The following is a 12,643-nucleotide window of genomic DNA, read 5'->3' as shown; positions in this document are numbered from 1 at the left end:
AATGGCTGAGAAGCACCTAAAGACATGTTCAACATCCTTAGTTATCAGGGAAGTGCAAATCAAAACAACCCTGGGATTCCACATCACACCAGCCAGAATGGCTAGGATAAAAACTCAGGTGACAGCAGATGCTGGCAAGGTTGTGGAGAAAGAGGAACACTCCTTCATTGATGGTGGGGTTGCAAGCTAGTACAACCACTCTGGAAATCAGTTCGGCAGTTCCTCTGGAAATTGGACATAGTAATACCAGAGGACAAAGCTATACCACTCCTGGGCATGTACTCAGAGGATGCTCCAACATGCAATAAGGACACATGCTCCACTATGTTCATAGCAGCCTTTTTTTATAATAGCCAGAAACTGGAAACCACCCACATGTCCCTCAACAGAGGAATGGTTACAGAAAATGTGATACATCTACACAATGGAGTACTACTCAGTTATTAAAAACAACGAATTTATGAAATTCTTAGGGAAATGGATGGATCTGAAGAATATCATCTTGAGTGAGGTAACCCAGTCACAAAAGAGCATACATGGTATGCACTTTCTGATAAGGGGATATTAGCCCAGAAGATTGGAATAATACAATACAATCCACAAACCACAAGAAACTAAAGAAGAAGGAAGACCAAAGTTTGGATACTTTGTTCCTTCTTAAAGGGGGAACAAAATACCCATGGAAGGAGTTGCAGAGAAAAACTATGGAGCAGAGTCTGAAGGAAGGACAATCCAGAGACTGCGCCACCTGGGAATCCTTCCCATATTCAACCATCAAATCCAGACACTATGGTGGATGCCAGCAAGTGCTGGCTGACAGGAGCCTGATACAGCTGTCTCCTGAGAGGCTCTGACAGTACTCGCCTAATACAGTAGTAGAGGCTCACAGCCATCCATTGGACTGAGCTCAGGGTCTGCACCGCCCAGCTGGATTATTAATTTTAATGATGCTACCATTAGGGAAAGAAATCAAGGAAATTATCATGCAATTATTTAAGATTTTCGTAGCAGTTCTTTACATTAGTAATAAATAAATCTATGCAAAAATAGTAAAATAATGAATTAAATACAGAGAAGCCATGGGAATAAATGAAAATCTATTGAGGGAGAAGCACCTTGGGTGCATTGATCCTTGTTATTATTAGCATCTCAAATTTTGTCGCAAGCCTTGTGCCCTTGAGTAACTGTTGAATGAAGTGGAAGGCCAGAAACATCGCAATGAGGACTGAAATATATGGAAGAAAAACTAAAACATCAAGATATATTAAACTGTGAATCTGATAGAACAGTGATATCTCAAGTTGAAAAATAAGCTTATTGGGACTGGAGAGATGGCTCAGCGTGTAAGAGCACTGACCGCTCTTCCGAAGGTCCTGAATTCAGATCCCTGCAATCATATAGTGGCTCACAACCACCCATAATGAGATCTGACTCCCTCTTCTGGTGTGTCTGAAGACAGCTACAGAGTATTATGCCGGAGCAAGGCGACCCGGAGCGAGTGGAGTGGTGCAAGCGGGTTGGAGCGAACCTGCCAGAGCGACGGAGCGGGGCCATCCTGAGTTAATTCCCAGCAGCTACATGTTGGCTCACGGCCATCTGTACAGCAGCTACCGTGTACTCATACACATAAAATAAATAAATAAATCTTAAAAAAAAATAAGAAAAGAAAAAAGAAAACTAAGCTTATTTACAGTTAAATAAAACAACACCCAGGGAAATTAAAATCTTGAGTGTTAAAATGATAGTTTTACAGTCTTTCTTTTAGAACACTTATATGGTTTTTAACTTTTGTACAATACATTTATTTTGTTATTACTGTAAAGAGATGCAGCTATATTAACTTTTATTTGTATTAATTTTATTCACATTCATTTTAGATTCTAGACAAACAAGTAAAACCATGCTTGCCTAAAGCAAAGTACTGTAAGTCCTGCAGGGATAGGATTGCTTCTCTTGCTCAGCTTGCCTAGTGACAATTCAGCACATTCTTTGACTCAGTGTTCAATATTCATTCACTGAATTAATGAACAACTTTTGATTTTGATAATTGCATTCATCATCAGTCCAATTCTTACAAGGCTAGCTTACAATTATCTCATAATGAATCCAGCAGTCTTTTCACCTCAGGTAAAATTACAGATAATCTAACACTGCTTTTTTTTTATTACCTCTTTCATTTAGATTATAATATAATTAATGTCATTTTTCTCTCCTTCACTCCTGCAAACTCTTCCACATATGCACCCTTGATTTATTTTTAACACATGACTTTATTTTTATTATCTTTTGTTGTATGTATATATGTATATACATCTGTATTTTTAAATGCAACTTGCTTTGTCTGTGTAATGTTATTTAGATGTAGGTTTTCAGGGCTGATGATTTGGTATTGGATAACCAACTGGTATGCTGCTCCATAGGAAAGAATAGTTCTTCCATTCTCAGCATTTCCTACTTGCCTGTGGTTTTCTGTGTAGGGTCGAGGCCCTGTGGGATTTCCCTAGTTCTCTTAAGCATGTCTATTGATGTTATCGTTGTTCTGCACATGCTTATGCACTCATGTTTGAGATCCTTTGTAGGTAAAGCTTACAACATTCCTAGGAGAAACCATCTCATTGCAAGGGGTTGTCTTGTAGCTGTATCCAATGGGACTAGGCTCCACATCTCTCTGTATTTGATTGGTTGTGGTTTCTGTAATGGTTTCTGTCTGTGGCAAAAGAAGTTTCCTTGATGAGGGCTTAAGACCACATTTATCTAGAGCAACAGGAATCATGGTAGCTTAGTAAAGTGATGGTTCAAAGATTCTTCTCCAAGATCCATAACTTTACTTCCCCTGGGTAGTTGCTAAGGTTTCTGTTAGCAGGCATGGTTTCCTCCTTGTTGAGCAGGTTTTAAGTCTAGTTAGAGAGATGTTGGTTACCATCAAGGTATGTGTCACTATCACACCAATAAGGTTATTGTGTCATGCTGGTCGTTGTTGTAGTTTAGGGTCTAACACTGGTTTTATATCCATCAATCTTTCAAATGCTCTATCAGATTTATTTTACATGGTCATAAAAAATTCTTGAAATAGCCTATTCTTAGTAGATGGCTTTCAATGTTATGACTGGTTTTATCCCTTTGCTTAGCAGAAGGTTGCTGGGTCTTGTTTACTTTCTAGAATGTTCTTTCTCCATGGTAGCCATTTTTGTCATGGGTATCTATTAATCACCTTAATTTCTAATCATGCATTCATTTATTTGTACTCACTTCCAATTCCTCCACAGCCTATTATTTCCTTGACAGAGGCTATTCTTTGTTGCCAACTTGCTTACATCAGGAATTAACTAAAACACTTATGGCTAGGAACACCTGTGAGGGGCATTTTTTCCCTAAATGAAATCATTTAGCGGGAAGGTCTACTTCTAATCTGGATCTTTGAAGTGGGAAGATACACGTATAATCCAGATCTTTTAAAGTGGGAAATCGCTCTTTAATCAGGGCTACATCTTCTGCTGGCAGCCTATGTAAAGGACAACAAGAAGGAAGCTGGATCTCATTGCCTGCTTGTTCTTGTTTTCACTAACAAGTTCATTCCTTTGATGGCATTTGAGTCTACTCCACTATTCTGGGGTATACTGAAGAGCAACTGAGACATCCAGCCTCATGTTGCTGTACAACTGCTGGATTCTTGGACCTTGGTAGACAGCTATTGTTGGACTCACTGTAACAAAGCATGTAATCCATCCTAATAAATACTATATATATTAATATATATTTGTTCATTCTCTAAGTTCTGTTCTCCTAGAGAATCCTGCTAATACTAGGTGATTTACTTCAACATAGTTTCTACTACAAAAGAAGCAATTATTCATTACCACATACCAATCTGTATTTATTGCCAACAAATCTCTTTGTGCCTCTTAGATCCTGAGTATGACATTAATCTTTCTATAAATAATTTATATGTTTCCACTAAGGAGAAAGAATTGTTGTATATAGGAGAGAAGCTCACAGTACCTGAGTAAATAAATGATAAACACTGTGGAATAAGCCTCAGATTCTCCAGGCTCCTCTGTGCTGACGTAAGAATGGTAACTGGATTATACACTGAAATCTCCTTGAAGGGACTCCAAATATGATACAGCCTGAGATATTGATCTAGTAGAGTAAACAAGTATCTCATTCACTTGTAAAAATGAAATATTAATTAGGGATTGCAAATTTCCTTTCAGTCAGTGGATATTAAAGTGTTCATTGTTCCATTAGTGTTGAATTTTAATCAATATTTCCAAAATAAACTGATGAAATATTAATGTTACATTACTTTTAATATTCTTGATAATCAATGGAAAGGATTAGGGGGAACAATGCTCATTTTTATGTCATTACACTCACGGCAAGTTACTTGCTTCTAGGAAACAAGACGTGACTTGTGCATGCTGTGGGTGATATGTCTTCACAGCTTTTCCATAAGTCTGATGTGGCAATCATTTTTGTAGCTTATAATGATAAATAAAAATTGGATGGAAAACAAATTTCTTTTCAATCTTAATTTCTAATTTGGTGCTAATAAGTTATGTTAATGACAAAGATCCAGTTAATAGCACCATATTCTGAAATCAGGAACTGTTAGTCTTCAACACAAATAGCCTAGATATGATTCAGTAAATTGCAAGGGAACTTGAAATGAAAAAAAATGAGATCTGAGCTTGACAAACACAATAAAATATTTGAAATGTGCAAGTATGTATGTGAAATGTGAATGACCTCTTTATCTGCCAGTCTTAAGGCTGATGGTAGCTTTTTCCTTCTCCCTGTGATTTTATAATAGGTCAGAGGTTATTTAGGCCTCACATGCATATTTCTGAAAGGGCAACACACATTGAAAAAATGTCACTGCATTAATGTGTGCCATTCTGGGCTTATTTGGCTATGCCCACATGTCACAGTTATTGCCAAAGCAATACCTTTGTGTGTCCTGTGATTCTCTGCCCGTGCAGTTCAGACCACCCCATTTCCATGTTTTTAAGGTAATTATGTCCCACTAAATGTCAGCTAAATGATTTTGACATTCAAGATTCCTAACAGCTTTTGAACACCATGTTATCTGTGCTCTTTGTAATTCATATTCATTCAAATCCCCAGCCCCAGTTACATTATGCCATCCCATCTGGTGGGAAGGGTCCCAATCTTCTCCCTTGGAATTATTGGCTGGGGAAGAAATATCCTTTGAAAAGGATAACACTTCTGGCTGAACCCACAGATTCTACTGCTGGATGTTCTGACCATCACAAGTGATGAAATAGATATTTCTCTTAATGAAAATCTACGTAAAACTCAGCCTTTAGTGTTACCTCGTACAAAGCAATCACTATTTTCTTTTTTTGAGGTATAGCAATAATTTTATCAGAATCTTTTATTGAGTATTTTTTACTTATAAATGATTTCAATACTAGGAAAAACTTACAGAGGATGCCTTATGTAATATAAACATTTGTATCAATAACAATCTCATCAATGTAAACTGGAGACTCCTGAATTTAAGCAGATCAATGTGATTTTTGTATTAGATTTATCTGTTAGATAATGCTCATGGACTTCTTTTTAAAAATTCATTTGATTCTTCCTTTGCTTTTCAACACAGTGCCTACATAAACTTAGCTGGCCTGGAACTTGTGATATAGACCAATCTGGCCTTGAACCCACAGACATCTGAAGGCCTCTGAAATTAAATATATATACTACCATACTCAACCATGAGATTTTAAAGATTATTATATTATCAAAATTCTGGGTTATTTTGTACTTTGGTATAATTTTAAAAGGAGACATTACTTATAGTCTCACTGGTGGTAGATGATTAAACTTCTTTTGGAAACAGTCTATTCTCCAGTAGACACTGACAAGTCTCTTAAGTCCCATACCCTCCATTAAGATCTCTATTTGGCACACTGACCTCTGTGGTCATTCCTAAGAAAAATAATTTCCCATCTCAGGTAAATATGCCTGCTGCTACCCATCCAAGAAATATGCTGCAGACAATTGCTTATGTGGGCTGAAATTCTGTCGGCCTCTGTGAATTACAGTGTAAGGTTCCTGTTGGGATTCTATTACTTAGCTCTGATTGAGAAATCCCAAAGCCTCTCTTATCCCTAGTTTCTCTCTTTCCCTTCTCTCTGCAAACTCTCTTGCCCCAGAAGTAAACAAAGATATATTTTTTATACTGTACAGTATAAAAATAGTCATAGAAGAATAAGAGAAACAGATTCTTTTATATTTGCTTTTGGGGGGGTTACACAGGAATGTTGTCTTACATTCTTTCTACTCCTTTCTTAAAAGTTCACTTAAAATAATTAGGTTTTGTCTAAATGAATTAGAATAAATGCATTATCGAACTGAAGTTCTGAATTTGTTAGGAAATTTGTTTTCTCTTCTGCATTTTAGCAGCTGCTTCTTTAGCCATATTTGCTTTGAAACATTCTGAGAATAAAACATCCCTTGCTGTGTATTTTGTTGTTCACTTATAATGAAAGCCTAAGACTGGTATACTTTAATTCTTTGGCATCTGGACACAATAGCACACTGAGATAATCTGAATAATATTTTTAAAGAATTTGCTAAGAAGGAATAGCGCTTCAGGGTATTTCAGAGAGAATTTTGTTAAAGATTGAAAGGGGTAGTAGATTAGCTTAAGTTTTGTTTATTTAACACAAAGTTATCATACATCCCTAGAAAACAAATGAGAAGGAAAACAACCCTTTCAAAGAGCATGATAATTTTGGTGCTGTACCAAGCTAGACATTCATGTGCTACTACAGTGCTTTTTTCTCATACTTGCCTTTGGTGTCACTGTCAATGTCAGGTGACAGATACTGAGAGAACTGTGATTGATAAGGCTATAAGTTCTAATGCTCTGTTCTTGTATGGTGAATCGTTAAGATCTGAAAGCATGTCACAAACCAGTATCTGCAACTCTAGGTGAAAGGCAGTGTAGTCAGCCTCTGATGAAATGCAGTCATTGTTTAGTTGCGTGGATTGCTCACATTTATGGCCACTTCTTTTGGCTTCTGCTGTTGATTATGTTTTCATACTACCTAGTGTAAAACTCAAAGTTGTTTTGATTTACATTTCCCTCCTTATGAAAGATAACGACATTTTAAAGCAGATGATTCTTACCCCTTTGTTTTCTTCTCTAGAGAATTCACGTTTTCATTTTTCAAATTATATATTTTATTTTTTAAAAATAGTTTTAAAATGTATTTTATCACATTCTTCCCCTCTACCAAGTCCTGCCAGATCCTCTTCCTCTCCCTAACCACCCAATTTTAAGTTCTTTCTCAAAACACAAAACAAAACAAAACATAATAGCAAAATCCCACAAAAACCCAGTACAATAACAACAAAATCCCCACCAAGCTATAATCAAATAAAAGCACATAAAATACTATGGAGTCCATTGTATGTTGTTCAATGACTGAACATGAGACCTGTCCTGGAGTGGTTGAGATTCCCAGTGTCACTCTATTGGAGAAATCTTATTTTTCTTTTCCCAACAGGTATAAATGACAGTTTAGTTGTATATATTTACCCTAGTAACTGGTTTTTTTTATTTAGTTAGTTTTCAAAAATAAAACAAGGTAAAACAAAAACTATCACTTTGGTGTTGGATGAGACAAACCAGTAGAAGGAAACATGCCTGAGAGAAGGCCGAGGAACCAGAGACCCACTTGTTCATTCATTCAAAGATTCCATAAAAGCACTGGACTGGAAGTCATAGCATAAACACAGAGGATGTGGTGTAGACTGTGCAGCCTCTGTGCATGCCGCTTCAGTCTCTGCGAGTTTGAAGGAGCTTTGCTCTTGTTAACTTGGAGAGTTGTTTCCTTGCTGTCTTCCTTCCCCTCTGGTTCTTATCCTTTCCCTGCCCCTCCTCCCCCTGTTTCAGGGTTCTCTGAACTTTGCAGGGAGGGACTTAAATGGAGATACCCAGTTTAGGTATGAGTGTTTCAAAAACTCTGATTCTTGGCACAATGTCTGGCTGTGGATCTCTTTATTTGTTCCTAAGTCCTGTAGGAGGAAGCTTCTTTGATGATACTTAAATAAGACACTGACCTATGAATGTAGCACACTATCCATATGGAGTCATTTTATCACTACATTATTATTATTTTCTTTTTTTAGACAAGTACTCTTCACTTTTCCACCAGGACCCTGGGTGTTCTAGTCTCTGGTTCTTGATCATCCAAGCAGTGTTGCATATGGGTTACATCACATCAAGTGAGCCTTAAGTAAACTCAGATTTGGGTTGGTTACTCCCACAAGCTTTCTGCTGTCACTACCCTAGCATTTCCTGTAGGAAAGACATCATTGCAAAGGAAGCATTGTGTCTAGTTTGGTGTTTACTTTACTCCCCTACCCCACCTCCACACCCAACATGGTTTCTCTGTGTAGACCTGGCTGACCTGGAACTGGCTCTGTAGACCAGAATGTCTTTGAACTTAAAGATATGCCAATCTCTGCTCCATGAGGGCTGGTATAAAAGGCATGTGCCACCACTACCCAGCTTATGTTACTCTTTTGATAGTATGCAGAGTACCTCCCTGCCCCAAAGGCACTGGAACATAGAGGTGATGGCTCTATGCAGGCACTAGCTAGACCTCCCACGTTTAATATAGGTGTTGTCTTCAACAGTAGGCCCTTGTTATTTATGGAGAGCAACCTATAGTCTTGGCAATAGCCTGGGTTGTTTGGGGGATTTCCATGGGCCCCTTTGGCCGATAAGTCAATTTGATGTAATCCAATTCCAGTACAAGAAGCTTCGTTGTTGGAAGACAAGACATGACCATTTGGGATTCTGTCTTCATCATTATTTGGTGATTTTGTTCAGATCTCCTTCACACACAAACACACACACACACACACACACACACACACACACACACATTAGAAAGTTTCTATCTATTCACACCATCCCTCAAATATCCCTTCATTTTACCTGTTTCTTCTTATATTCCCTCCTCATCCCCTCTTGATCCTCCCATTTCTGCCCTCTACCATTCCTCCAATAACTAGCTATTTTATTTCCCTTTCCCAACAAGAACTCTCTATTCCCTCACATTCCCTGCTCGCTACCTACCCTTTGTGGTTTCATGAATTATAGCTTGGTTATTACTGATTTAACAGATAATATACACATATAAGTGACTATATACTGTATTTCTATTTCTGGGCCTGGGATACCTCACACAGGATTTTTTACTATTTTCATCCCTTTGTGTGCAAAATTCATGATGTCATTAAAAATAATTGTTGAATAAAACTCCATTGTGTGAATGAACCACACCTATATCTATTCTTCTGTTGAGGGGCATCTAGGTTGTTTCTAGTTTATGGCTATTATGAACAAGCAGAACAGCAATAAACATGGTTGAGCAAGTGTCTCCATGGTAAGATGAAATGTCCTCTGGGTTTATGCCAAAGAGTGGTATAGCTGGATCTGGAGATACAGCAATACCCATCTTCATGAGAAACTGCCATACTGACTTCCATAGTGAGCTTGTATGTCTACCAGCAATGTATGACTGTTTGTATTATTCCACATTCTCACTAGCATGAGTTGTCATTTATACCTTAGCCATTGTGACAGGTATCAAGTGGAATCTCAAAGGTACTTTTGATCTCTATTTCCTTGATGAATAAGGATGTTGAACATTTAAGTGTCTCTCAGCCATTTGAGTTTCCCCCACTGAGAATTCTGTTTATAGTTGTACCTTATTTTTAATGGGGTTGTTTTCCTGATATCTAGTTTCTTGAGTTCTTTATATATTTTGGATATTAGCCTTCAATTGGATGTATAGTTGGTAAAAATCTTTTCCCATTCTGTAGGCTGATGTTCTATCCGAATGATGTCCTTTGCTACAGGAAGCTTCTCAGTTTCATGAGATCCTATTCATTACTTGATAATTTAGGGCTGGTGCTAATGGTGTTCTGGTCAGAAATTCTTCTCCTGTGCCAATGAGTTCAAGGTCATTTCCACATTTTAATACCTAGAGTATCATATAAAAGTAATAGTGTGCTCAGATTGTGAACAGTTTGGTCCTGGTTTGTGTTTGTACTCTCTCATGTAACCAGCACTAGAACAAAGTGCAGAATGTGTGCAGCAATCTGAACTCCTACATGCACTTTAAAGTCTACATGACTCTTCACACCAGTTTTCTAGACTTTCATCCAATGTGTAAAATACCTTTTCAGATTTGACTATGCTTCTCTGTGTAGTAGATATCACAACCTTTATTATGTTATCATCAGTATATTTATTAAAATAACATTCTGATTTATTCTTAATACTGTACAAATTTTACACTAACAAATAAACCTATGTACCATTTAATCTACCAATGCAAGAACTGTGATATGCTCTTGAGATTCTATTTTATACTGCATCTCCTGGGTTATAGAAGATGTGTATGCCCAGTATTGGTAGATATTGCCAAGCTGAGTTTTTTTTTTTCAGTAACTTGTACAAATTCTTCTCAGCCACATATTGAGTTGGAATTTTCTCATCCTTTTCTGTGTATTTGACATTTTTTCTAAAGTGTACATGTGATCAGTAGGTAGTGACTGAAAACATTTTCCATTATACCTAAAGTTATATGTTAACAGGTGAGATTCTAAATAACACTTTAAAATTTACTTTTCAATTTGTCCGTCTCTAGTAAATAGAAGTGCAATTTATTATTTACATGTATTGATCTTGAATTTGGCTCTCTTAAATGCTCTATTTAATTCTAATAGTATTTTTGAAAATTATTTTTAAATTTTCTGTGCAGTGAACTTACCTACTTATTAAGTTAATATTTTCCTTTACTCAATTTACCTATGATTTTCTTTTATACACTTAAGATACTCATAAGGCTATCCAAAACAGTGCTCACTAATGGTGGAAACCCAAGTAGAGCTGCTAAGCTCACTGCCTTTAGAGATCTATTTTGAAGGAATATTTGCCCAGTATTTTATTTTAAAACCCCTGCTGGTTGTTTGGGTTAACAGCACACCATCAGTAAAGCAACTGAAAATGACTCCTCTCTTTCTGTTGTCTGGAAGAATTTTTTTTTTTTATTTTATTTTTTATTTTTTATTATTATTATTTTTTTTTTGAGACAGGGTTTCTCTGTGTAGCCCTGGCTGTCCTGGTACTCATGCTGTAGACCAGGCTGGCCTCAAACTCAGAAATCCGCCTGCCTCTGCCTCCCAAGTGCTGGGATTAAAGGCGTGCGCCACCACTGCCTTGAACCTTCCTTCTTTGTTTCAGAACAGTGGGAAAGCTATTGTGGTGTTTGGGTTTTGGCTTTTAATTATAGGTTAATTCTTAATCTTTCTCTTTTTTCTTTTATTTCTTCCCTCATTCTCTTTCCCATGTTCTTTCCTTCCTCCTCTCTATACTCCTTTTCTTCCTTTCCACCTTTTCTTACAAGTTTTGCTGTGTAGCCAAGACTGGTCTTAAAATTTGCTACCTGCCCAACTCTTTTAAGTGCTGCAGTTGTATGTATGGACCACATATCAGCACACAAGAGCACATCAGAGTTGTAGTGCTCTTCTAATTTTCTACATTTTTGTTAGTTTTTAAAGTTATAATTTTCGGGGTTGGGGATTTAGCTCAGTGGTAGAGCGCTTGCCTAGCAAGCGCAAGGCCTTGGGTTCGGTCCTCAGCTCTGGAAAAAAAATAGACAAAATAAAGTTATAATTTTCATTTTCTCTATGTAGTCTAAATTTGAAATTTTATTATCTATCCTTGCAGACCAGAGGGATATTTTCTATAGTTCTAACTGTATAAAGTTGAGAAAATGCCTGATTCATGAGCTATAACATATTTAAGTTCAGTAAGCTTCCATGCACACTTGAAAGAAGGCAAATCATTCACTGTTAATGGACTGTTCTACAATCACCATAGAGAAAGACGGTTAATAATGCTGCTTCAAATTGTGTATGTCTTGTTTTGCAGTTTTTCCCTCACCACTTTCAGTAGATGTAATGATGACTTTAAAACAACTCCTTTTTATCTTCTTGTAACTATTTTACTGATACATATGACTTACTCAGAAATAATTCATAGTTCTACTTTTGAAATCTCAATCTATTTTTAAGTCAATTAAGGAAGTAACCACCGCATAGTTCTTCTGGGGCCCATGTCTGAAGTACATAACATCTTCATCAATATGGACTTACCTTCCTTCTCTTGAGGTAAGCAAGGGCCACAGCCATAACTTTTAGTGTTTTGGGAGTCTTTTGAACAACTCTGCCCAACAACATAAAAGAGGTTATCTAATGTCCCAATTGGTTATCCAATGCCAAGTGATCAGCCCTGAGATCATATATATATGCAGGTAACATTGTATTCATCAAGCAGGTTGTAAAATATATATATATATATATATATATATATATATATTTCTAAATACATATGTATAAGCATACATATGTAAATATATAGATATTTATATTAATGTATATTTCTAAATTCTTTGTGTGAATTTGGGAGAGTAGTGGAAGATTGTAAGCGAGGGGCTGCAGGGATCAAAAGGAAGAAGGGAAGAGAAGTAATTGTATATATAAAAAAGTAAAATATATATCCTTTTAAAATGGGAACCATATGGCCATATCT

This window comes from Mastomys coucha, unplaced genomic scaffold (assembly GCF_008632895.1).
Source record: "Mastomys coucha isolate ucsf_1 unplaced genomic scaffold, UCSF_Mcou_1 pScaffold18, whole genome shotgun sequence".
In the NCBI taxonomy this organism is placed as follows: Eukaryota; Metazoa; Chordata; class Mammalia; order Rodentia; family Muridae; genus Mastomys; species Mastomys coucha.
The sequence above is the reverse complement of the archived record's forward strand: the minus strand, read 5'-3'. Positions refer to the sequence as shown.